General features: G+C 41.0%; 1 long non-coding RNA gene across 1 annotated transcript; it reads right to left on the bottom strand.

The window, feature by feature from the left end:
- Positions 1-4,394: 4,394 nt before the first annotated feature.
- Positions 4,395-10,993, bottom strand: LOC121825736 (uncharacterized). Its single transcript, XR_006068108.2, has 3 exons — positions 10,699-10,993; positions 8,321-8,468; positions 4,395-4,561 (listed from the first exon to the last, which is right to left on the bottom strand). It is a non-coding gene; the product is annotated as an uncharacterized LOC121825736 (long non-coding RNA).
- Between the last annotated feature and the right edge of the window lie 812 nt (positions 10,994-11,805).

Below are 11,805 nucleotides of genomic sequence, written 5' to 3'. Positions count from 1 at the left end.
ATGTATGTACATATGTGAATATACACATAAGTGTGCATATATGTATGTAATGGCAGTTACTGGGAAATACTCTTAGCAGGGACGTGGAGTGGACTGCAAAGAGAGTGGCCCTTACTGGGTTTGGAGTGGGAAGGATAGGTTGGTCGTGAAGGAGTTGACAGGCCTGAGGAGAGGTTCCCAGGGAGAAGACGCATTAGTCATCACTCCCTTTTTTCATTCATATTCCTGAGACTTTTAGAGGGCAGAAGCAGAACTGAAACCTCAGGGGGAAGGGGGCAAATGGAAGGGGAAAGACAGAGACAGAGAGAAGCCGAAGCTAAATGCGTAGCATCTTTAGCTGCAGAACAGAATTTTTTCTTCCCTGCTTACTTGCTGGTAAGAGCTATTGCCCATTGAGGGAGGGGGTTTGTGGTCCCCAAGCTCCTTCCTTTCCTGCAGACTTTCCACTCTCAAGGCAAGAAGGAACAAGCAGGGTGTTAATGTGAGACTGAAAAAAGGCATAAGTGTGGTGGAAAAGCAGTGTTGTAGTACACAGTAGGATGTAGACTAGGCGGGTGCAAGGAGGAACTCCCATTTCCCAACCCCAGGCAGGGTCCAGAGGGAGGATCTTTCCTTAGAACAGTGAAAGACAGGAGATGTTAGCGGTTTTTTTTTTAAAATCTTTATCATTTTTTCTGCTTCCTTTCCTTACTCTCTCTTCCCCACCCCTCGCCTCTCTTTCTCCCATCTTTCTTTCCCCTAATTCTTTTTGTAGTATCTCACTCTATTGCCCAGGCTGGCCTTGAACTCACAATCCTGTCCCAGCCTCCCAGGTGCTAAGATTATAGCTGTGCATCGCCATGCATGGATCACGTTCTTGTGGTGAGTGATAAAGAACGTGGCTCTGGTCTGTGGTGATTGTTCCATTGCCCCATCTTCTCCAGAAACAGGTGTGCTTTTTGAAGAGTGTCATATGCTCAGCACGACACAAACCGCAACATTTTCCCTTGTGCAGATTTGTTCACCACATCCTGATCTCAGAAATCTGAAAATGTAAAGTCACCCCTGCCCCTTTTAGGGCTCTGTTCTGACTAGCTCCTGTGAACGAATTCCTTGCTTATATTTTCCCACAGTGTAGCTGGAGGGCTTCTCTCCAGGTTCCCCAAGCCCCGCAGTCCCACAATCCACTTATAAAATAATCACTCAGACGCTTATATCACTTATAAACTGTATGGCCGTGGCAGGCTTCTTGCTAACTGTTCTTTTATCTTAAATTAACCCATTTCTATAAATCTATACCTTGCCACGTGGCTGGTGGCTTCCCGGCATCTTCACATGCTGCTGGTCAAGGCGGTGGCTGCAGTGTCTCTCCCCCAGCCTTCCGCTTCCCAGAATTCTCCTCTCTCCTTGTCCCACCTACTTCTTGCCTCGTCACTGGCCACCAGTGTTTTATTTATATAGAACAATATCCACAGCACCACAGTTTCTTCTTCTTCTTTCTATCTTCTTGAGTAAATTAAACAAACATTTTTATGGGTTTGAATATGATATTCACACAGTCAAGTACTGGAGATTGAACCAAGGGCCTTCTGTATGGTAAGCAAGTGCTATCTGTGCCTCTGAGCTACATCTCACCTTGATGCGATTTCTTGTGACTGGAGACTGAGGCCAGGACCTTGTGAACACTAGAAAAGGGATTTGCCACCAGCCCTGTATTTTTTTTTTTTAAATCAGAACCTCACTAGGTAGCCTAGACTGGCCTCAACTTGCTGCGTAGTCCAGGATAGCCTTGAATTCAAAATGATCTTCTTGACTCAGTCCCCTAAGTGCTGGGATTGTATGTGTACCAAACCCTCCTGGCCTAAACGACTTGAGTAAAAGAGCTACTGGTGTGGTGGCTCATGCCTATAATCCCAGCCAACTTGGGAGGCTGAGGTAGGGAGATCAGGTGACTCAGCTGTTCGAAGCTGACTGCATAGTGAGTTCCAGGATAGTCTTGAGATACAGTGTGAGACCCTGCTTGGACATTTTTTGGTTAAAAACAAACAAACAAACAAACATACCTTGGATGGGAGAAAGCACATTAACATCAACCTGACCCAAAGAATTACAGATACCTAAGGAATGCTGGGAGTGGGAGATAGTCTTCCCCAGGGAAGAGCTCACCTATTGATTATTCACCACCAAATGGTCAGTCCTGAAGTCAAACATACATGTCATATTATGCAGACTGAGCAGGTTGCGTTTATGTGTTTAGAAATACATGTGTATAGACATACATATATGTATGTAATAACAATTAATGTAAAAAGAGGCTATGAATTTGAACGAGAGTAAGGAGGTTTATATGGAAGGTTTGGGTGGAGAAAGGGAAGGGGCAAATGTGATTATATTAATCTCAAAGAATAATAAATAATAATAAATTTGACAATTTTTTTTTTTTTTTTTTTTTTTTTTTTTTTTTTTTTTTTTTTTTTTTTTTGGTTTTCCGAGACAGGGTTTCTCTTGTGTAGCTTTGCGCCTTTCCTGGATCTCACTTGGTAGCCCAGGCTGGCCTCGAACTCACAGAGGTCCGCCTGCCTCTGCCTCCCGAGTGCTGGGATTAAAGGCGTGCGCCACCACCGCCCGGCCTTAAATTTGACAATTTCTTACATGGATGCAATGTATCTTTAGCACAGTGGTCCTCAACCTTAATAATGTTATGACCCTTTAATTCAGTTCCTAATGTTGTGGTGCCCCCAGCCATAAAACTATTTTCTTTGCTACTTCACAGCTGTAACTTTGCTACTGTTATGAATCACAATGTAAATATCTGATATGCAGGATATCTGATACGCAACCCTTCAAAGGGGTCACGACCCACCGGTTGAGAACCACTGCTTTAGCATCTCAATCCCTAACTCCTTGTTCCCACTCCTCCCAGACACCCTCCAACATGTACTGCTCTCCTACATTCATGTATAATTTTTTAAATGTGAAAGCAGCAGCAAAACACTCTGCACTTTAAATTTTTTTTTCATTTTACATACCAACCACAGTTCCCCCTCCCTCCCCTCCTCCTGCTCCCCGCCTCATCTCCCCACCCCGCCCCTATCCACTCCTCAGAGAGGGTAAGTTCTCCCCTGAGGAGTCAGCAGGGTCTGGTACATTGAGTTGAGGCAGGACCAAGGCCCCTCCCCCCTGCCACCTACATCAAGGCTGAGCCTTGGCTGTCCCGGAACTTGCGATGTAGACCAGGCTGGCCTCCAATTTACAGACATCTGCCTGCCTCTGCCTCCTGAGTGCTGCGATTAAAGGTGTGTGAAACCAGGCTCTGCTAGCATTTTGCTTTAGAAATATTACTGTTTGTGTCTTTCTTTGAAGTTTCCCATTATTGTTTTTAGTTAGGAGATGATTTAGTAAACTGATTTTAAATATTAGTTCCCATATAAGCCTTGTGTGCTTGGGAAAGCTATACACCTCTCTGGGTCTCTCTTTCCTTATGCCTAAACTAGAGCTACTATGGGTCACTGTTATGAGGGTTAAATGAACTAATTCTTTGAAGTTTCTGGCTTGTTTGTTTTCAGATATGGTTTTTACTGTGTAGTGTTGGCTGTCCTGGAATTCACTGTGTAGGCCACACTGACCTCAAACTTGCAGTAATATTCCTGCCTCAGCCTCCTGAGTGCTGGAACATTTAAGTTCTATGATGACATTTCAATGTATAAGGCAATCATGTCCTGTTATTACTGTTTAAATCTCATATGGCTCAAAAGAAGGAAAATGACCTGATATAGTATCATAGGAACAAGTTAGGATTTAGAAGGATCTACACTGTAAATCTTGGTCCTTGTTTGTGCTTATAAAATTAAGTTTTTCTTTTCTTTTGCTTTCTTTTTTCTTTTTCGAGACAGGATCTCCCATAGCTCAGAATAACCTTACTAGGTAGTCACAAATGTCCTTGAATGTTCCTCCTGCTTCCAACTCCCAAGTACTGAGATTGCCTGCATGTGCCACCGAGCTTGACAACACTATTTTGTGTACCACATTTTTTTTCCTTACAGCTATTTATTTATTTATTTATTTATTTAGTGTATAGGGAAGTGTATGTGTGTGTTCACAGAAGCTGCATGCTATGGTGTGCATACAGAAGTTAGAAGACAACTTTTGGAATTTGATTCTTTCCTTCCACTATGTGGGTCCTGGGGATAGAATTCAGGTTGTCAGGCTTGGCTGCAAGTGCCTTAACCCACTAAACCATCTCTCTGACTCTAACTTTGTTGTTTTTACAGTTATTTAGTTAGTGTGTGTGTGTGTGTGTGTGTGTGTGTGTGTGTGTGTGTGTGTATGTGTGTGTGCATGCCATGCCATGGATGTTGTCTTACTTATGGTTACATTGCTGTGAAGAGACACCATGACCAAGACAACTCTTAAAAGAAAGCATTTAATTGGGGGCTTGAGTACAGTTTTAGAGGGTTAGTCCATTATCATCATGATAGGAAGCAGGCAGGCATGGAGCTGGAGCAACAGTTGGGAACTTTAGATCCTGATCCACAGACAGAAGGCAAAGAAGGACACTGGACCAGGTGTGGACTTTTGAAACCTAAAAGTACAATTCTAATGACACACCTCATCAAACAAGGCCACCCCCATTCCAAGGAGAATATATCCCCTAAACCTTCCCAAACAGTTCCACTGACTGGGGACCAAGCTGTCAAGCACATAAGCCTATGGGACCTTTCTCATTCAAATCACCACACATAGGTCAAAGAGAGTCAGTTCTTATCATCTCAGTTCCAGGAGTCAGACTGAAGTTGTCGGGTTTCAGGGCAAGTGCTTATCCCTTCTGAGCCATCTTGTCAGCCGCCAGCATTGTTTGAGATACTGTCTCATTTAACCCTGGCTGGCCTCATTAGGTAACTGAGGATGATCTTTAACTTCTGTCCTACTGCATCCACTACCTGAATGTTGGGATTCAGTGCCAAGGAGTCATACTCAGAGCTTCTTGCATACTAGATAAGCTCTGTACCAAATGAAATGCATCTTTAACTCCAATGCTCATAACTATTATGAGCTTCAATTCACTTTTTATAAACAGAGATTATATATATCTGTGAGTTTTACTGTGAGACTTGAGACAATAGAGAAACAACCCATGTGTTACATTTCCAGTCTCAGCAATAAACAGATACATGCATATACAAACTTGCCATTTGCTAGTACTGCTGGACTTAGTGTAGCCATTCTCCAACTAACATAACAAATGAACATTCATAGGTTCCATAAATGTGGGGGACACACCCCCACCTTTTCCCCCAGGGTGCTCTTGAGGAGTGAGGGATAAGAGATTTAGATAGAAATATAGAAGAGAGAGAGAGAGAGAGAGAGAGAGAGAGAGAGAGAGAGAGAGAGAGAGAGAGAGAGAGAGAGAGAAACACAGGATAGCCTTGGGAGGGCCTGAATCCTAATCCACTAGCCCCTTCTGTCTTTTCTAAAGGGCTTTTTAAAGGAATGCCATGGGGTGGAGCAAAAGACCTCCCCCTAGCACAGCCAAGAGCAAACCCTTCCAAACACCTGGTAACCATGCACATGGTCAAGCCATCCCCTTATGCAGCCCTGCTGGGTAAAGGAAGCTCAGATTTCACTAGGAAACCTCTGTGGGCTGCCACACATGAAGTGTGTGCAATGTGCATAGTAGTACCATGTAGCTGAGGATCCTGGCCTTGCCTCTTCCTCCAAAAATGCTGGGATTATGGGTGTGTACTTATGTGTTTACATTTACATGTAGGGCACAAAAACAATAAGAATATATAAGATATGAGATAGATCATTGAATCTACTCTGAGAAAAAAGATAAATAATAGGATAAATAGGTAGATCATTGAATCTACACTGAAGAAAAAGGGGAAGATATAAAAATGACAAAAGGTAGACTACTGAATGTATTATGATAAGATAAAAAGGGAGATTATGGAATCTACTTTTAAAAAGAAACTACTTGTTTTAAATAAGATAAGTAATGAAAATTTTTTGGTCTGAGTTTATCAGATGTTACTGGACTGGACATTGTTAATATATATAATGGAGTTTTTTGTCTGGATCTGTCAAATGTTAATGGACTAGACATTGTTAATGTAATCTTGACTGTATATTGCATATACTTATTGAAGATAGTTTTTCTTGTATTAGTTATAAGCTTTTTAAATTTTAGACAAAAAGAGAGGAAATGTGGTGGTATTGTGTTCCCCAAAATATTGTGTACTCTAATAAATTTATCTGGGGTCAGAGAACAGACAGCCACTAAATACAAAGGCTAGAAAATGGTGGCACTCACACCTTTAATCCTAGCATTCCAGAGATAGAAATCCCTCTGGATCTCTGTGAGTTCAAGGCCACATTGGAAATAACCAAGCTTGGTGACACAGGCCTTTAATCCCAGGAAGCCAGCCTTTAATCCCAGGGAGTGGTGGTAGAAAGCAGAAAGATATATAAGGCGTGAGGACCAGAAACTAGAAGATTTTGGCTGGTTAAGCATTCAGGCTTTTGAGCAGTAATTCAGCTGAGACCCATTCCGGATGAAGACTCAGAGGCCTCCAGTCTAAGGAGACAAGACCAGCTGAGGATCCGGCGAGGTGGAATAGCTGTGGCTTGTTCTGTCTCTCTGATCTACCAGCATGGACCCCAATAACTCGGCTCGGGTCTGATTTTATTAATAAGAACTTTTAACATTCCTGCTACAGAATATTCCTGGATCCTTGGCATGAATCAAAGCTATGATACCAAACAGTAATAATAGAGTCATTATATTCTTTACAACTCAACACTCACAGAAGTCCCACATTTAAGCATGTCCTTGATGAAACAGCAGATATTAATTTTATCCAACACTGACCCTTGGTGATGAAATGTGATGCGTATATGAAATGCTTGCTGCTGTATACGGAAACACATGAGATGGCTCCAGGAAAAAACATTGGAGTGGTTGAGTTGTCTGTTCTATTAGGAGCTTTCTCATGAAATTATTACCTGAAAGAACAACTGATGAATTTTAGTTTTGCAAACTTGGACATCTGGCAGACATTTTCTTAACAATGGACAAAAGGTATCTGCCATTTCCAGGATGACAATTGTGAGTCGATGTTGCCAGTTAGAAAAATCCAAGTTTTCAAATAAAAATTAAAAATTTGTGCTGGGCGGTGGTGGTGCACACCTTTAATTCCAGTACTTGGGAGACAGAGGCAGGTGGAACTCTGAGTTTGAGGTCAGCCTGGTCTACAGAGTGAGTTCCAGGACAGGCTCCAAAGCTACACAGAGAAACTCTGTCTGGAAAACAAAAACAAAAACATTTTATTACTTATTTTTTAAACTTTGTTTATACACTTGAAGAAAATTTGCTTATAGCACAATTTGCCTCACATATATTCCAGGTGGTGTATTTGTTTTCAGTTACAATTTTTCAATTAAAAAAAAGAATAGTATTATTTTCTGTTTAGTTTATATAAAATAAATAACAATAAAAAATGTTTCTCTTAGGTGGTGGTGGCGCACACCTTTAATCCCAGGGTTTGGGAGACAGAGGCAGGCAGATCTCTGTGAGTTCGAGGCCAGCTTGGTCTACAAATCGTGTTCCAGTACAGCCAAGACCGTTGCACAGAGAAACCCTGTCTCAAATACACCCTGCTAAAATGTTTCTGGTATACTACCAACAGAACACAAAAACAGTGTACCTATTTTGCAATGTTGCTGTTTTTTGTACTTATTTTTGACTGTACACAATCCAGGCAGAGTTACAACTCTACACTTCAACAACATGCTATCAGTCCTAAAAACTGCCTTTAAAAGAAGCATAATCCACCTTCATTTATATGCATGCATATCATTTAAACTTAGAATCTGTGTAGTAGTGAGAACATGCTATTTTTGCTTTTCTGAGTCATCTCACACAATACTATCCTTTCCAGAACCATCCTTTCTCTTGAAAGTTTCATGACTTCATTTTTTCTTCATGGTTGAGTGAAAATCCATTGTGTTATATGTGCCATTAAGAGAGGAAGTAGAGGCAGTGAGAAGGAGGTGGGGATGAAAGGTCATGCGTCCCATGAAAGTAGAGTAGAGCCTACTGAGGGTGGTATGATTCAAATGAGGGAGGTGCATGCTGTCTAGAAAAAGGTTCAATGACAATACCACCAAGAGAAAGTAAAGAAACTATAGAGCGATGAAATCATCATTGCTATACCTGTACTTGTTTGATAGTTGTGGAGACAGTTTATAAGTTATAAGCAAATAAAAGACAAATAAGCAATTTGGCTCAAGAAATTTAATCTATCCTGGGCTGGGAAGATTGCTCAGTTGAGTAAAGTACCTGCTGTCGGAGTGTGAAGACCTGAGTTCCAATCCATAGAACACATGTGAAGGTAGATACAGCACCCAGTGCTCCTATGACCACATGAGAAATGGAGACAGGAGACTCCCTGGAGACTCATGGATCTGCTGGCCTGTTGCATGCAGTGCTAAATAAAAGACCTTGTGTCAAAATGGAAGGAAACCTGGGGTTGTCCTCTGATTTTTACATGTAAGCCATGATACAAGTATGCTGTTCTCTCTCTCTCTCTCTCTCTCTCTCTCTCTCTCTCTCTCTCTCTCTCTCTCTCTCTTTCTCTCTCTCTCTCACACACACACACACTCACACACAAGGAGGGAGAGAGAGGGAGGGAGGGAGGGAGGGAGGGAGGGAGGGAGAGTAGGAGAGGGAGAGAGAGAGACAGAGAGAGAGAGAGAGAGAGAGAGAGAGAGAGAGAGAGAGAGAGAGAGAGAGAGAGAGAGAGAGAGACTTACGGAGAGAAAATTTGTGCAAGCATTCAGGAGACAGACGTAGGAAGATCTCAGTGAGTTCCAGGACAGCCTGATCTACATAGTGGGTTTCCAGGACAGCCAGGACTACATGGTAAAACATTGTCTCAAAAATAAGACATTTAGCATATTCTGTATAACTTTTTCATTTTGCTATCATCATTTGTACACGGTCTTGACAGTGTATCTGAGCATTACCATCACTATCTGCTTCCCAGATCATTTCTTCAGCCCTTTCATCTGTTAACTTCTCTCTAAGGTTTGTCATCACATGCTGAAGCTATGTGAATTAATACAGTCTTTGACATCTTTATCAAACACACAAGATGCTTATATAATCTCTTTTTACTCTCTGTGCTTTAATTTTTCTTGCCTTATTGTCAGAAATTTAAGGAAGTCTATTGTGCCATTTCTATCAGCATCTACTTTATTAATCATATCTGTAACCCTGTCTCTGTGGAATTCTGCCCGAGACATTATTACACTTTCTATTTCCTTTGTTCTCATGTTTCCATCACCATCCTTGCCAAATAACCAAAAGGCTTTTTTGAATCTTGCAATCTGCTCTTCAGTCAGTTGGTCCACCAGGTTGCAAAGGCTGGCTTCTGAGATGTGTTTGGGCTTGCTATCTCCATTCAGACTGATGCTACTCTTCTCACTAATGCTTGTGTTTGTGATTTTTTTTTTTTTGGTTTTCCAAGACAGGGTTTCTCTGTGCTGTTTTGATGCCCGTCTGTAGACCAGGCTGGTCTTGAACTCACAGAGATCTGCCTGGCTCTGCCTCCCGAGTGCTGGGATTAAAGGTGTGCACCACCACTGCCTGACATCTGTGACTTTTTTTAAAGCAGGGTCTTATGAGATACATTCCAGACTGACTTTGAACTCAAGATCTTCTTCCTGCTTCAGTATCCTGAGTGCTGGGATTACAGGCATGTAGCAGCAATATCCAGATAACTTCTTTTTGTGTGTGTGGGAGAAAGTTACCAATTGTATGTTATTTATATTATCGTGCAATGATTCTATCATTATGAATTTTCAATTAATAAGTGAGTATTTTAAAATATTAGTTTCAATTTTTCTTCAGTGTTGTGGATTAAACCCATGGCATTGCACAGGCTAGGCAAATAAACGTTCTATCACTGAACTATATTTCTAGCTCTGTTTAATCTTTGAAAAACTACTATACTACAACTGGCCAAGGTGCAGAAAATGAGAGACCGAAGAATTCTGGGAGTAGATAGCCAATACAAAATTAAATCAATGGTATTTTTGTAAATTTTTTGTTTCCTATTGCTTTGTTTGAGCATTTTTGTCTTATTCTTTTGCTACTATACTTTGGTTTATTTTTTGTGTATGTGTGGATATGTTTTGGTATGTGTTTGTTTGTATGTTTGTTTTTAAAGAGATAGAAAGTCCATGGAACCAGGTGGGTAGTGAGGGGGGAAGGATCTGGGGAGAGTTGGGGGAGGGAAAAAGCATGATTAGAATATGCTGTATAAAATAGTGTTTGAATAAAAAAGGAAAAATGTTAGTATGAACTGCTTAAAACAAAACTCTCTGTATTTTCTGTAATGTTTAAGTGTGTAAAGCATTCCTAAAACCAAAGATCTATTTGAAATCCTTGTTTCTGCTGGATGTGGTATATCATGCCTGTACTTACAGAGTGTAAGAGGCTGAAGCAGGAGGATTGTTATGAGTTAGACACTAGTCTAGGCTAAAAAGTGACAACTTGTCTCTCAAACAAATAAACCTGAAAGGGAGAGAGGGAAAGAGCACTGTTTCTGAATACTAGGATGGCGAATAGCACAACCCTGTACTCATCTGCAAAGATGTTTAAAGATATCAATGCTGTGGGCTCAGCAAGTAAAAATGCTTGCCCCTGGGACCTACCTGATAGAAAGAGAGAAGCAGCTCCAGCAAGTTGTCCTCTGGGTTCCACATGTGCACCATGACACCTGCATACCCAGACACTAACGTATACAAGATAGATGATAGATAGATAGATAGATAGATAGATAGATAGATAGATACATACATACATACATACATACATACATACATACATAAATATAAAGGTAATAACAAAATATATCAGTCAAAATATATCAATGCCTGTCAGTCCATGGTGTCATGTGTCTTTAGTTGTATAACTCAGGTGAATCAGGAGGATTTTGATTTTTCAGGACAATCTGGGTTATGTAGTGAAACCCTGTTTTAAAAACAAACAAAAACCAAGTAACTAATTAACCAACTAATGCCTATCCCCATTCTGCATGAGTTAAATACTAATCTTTCACTCTGGAGTCTGAACCCTAGTATATGCAGTGTGTATATTTAACAATGGCCAGGTGGCCCATTGAGATAGCTCAGTAGGCAAGAGTGCCCGGCATACATGCCTAATGACATGAATTTGTTTCCTAGAAACCTTGGTCTAAGGAAAGAACCATTTCAAAAGGTTGTTATTTGACCTCCACACGGGTATGATGGCACAGGTGTGCCCACACTCACACACATACATATCATGCACACAATAATATTTTTTTGAGACAGTGTCTCACTTGGTAGCCTTGGCTTTTCTGGAACTCACTCCATAGACCAGGCTAGCCTCAAACTCATAGAGATGCACCTGCCTCTGCCTCTGCCTCCTAAGTTCTGGGATTAAAGATGTGCACCACTATGCCCAGCACAACAGTAAAATTTTAAAAATAAAACCTCCTCAGGTAATAGTAATGCCCTTTCAGGATTGAGAATTATTTTCCTTTTGTAGCTTTCCCCAAACTTGCTTCACCATAAGAATCATGGAAACAGTTACTAAATATAGCAATCCTGAGACTAAATATAATGAATTGAACTCAACCCACAGAAATCTGGAGTATTATGCATCTTACAAGTTTCTCTGGACTGCTGCTTGCTTTTTGCCTTTCCATAAGGGAGGATTCATTCATGAAAATAGCTTCAGATTAGTGATAGAAATACTTATTTACCTTACATTCTCAA

The sequence above is a fragment of the Peromyscus maniculatus genome, chromosome X (assembly GCF_049852395.1).
Source record: "Peromyscus maniculatus bairdii isolate BWxNUB_F1_BW_parent chromosome X, HU_Pman_BW_mat_3.1, whole genome shotgun sequence".
NCBI classification, from domain to species: Eukaryota; Metazoa; Chordata; class Mammalia; order Rodentia; family Cricetidae; genus Peromyscus; species Peromyscus maniculatus.
This window is presented reverse-complemented; position numbering and strand designations above follow the sequence as displayed.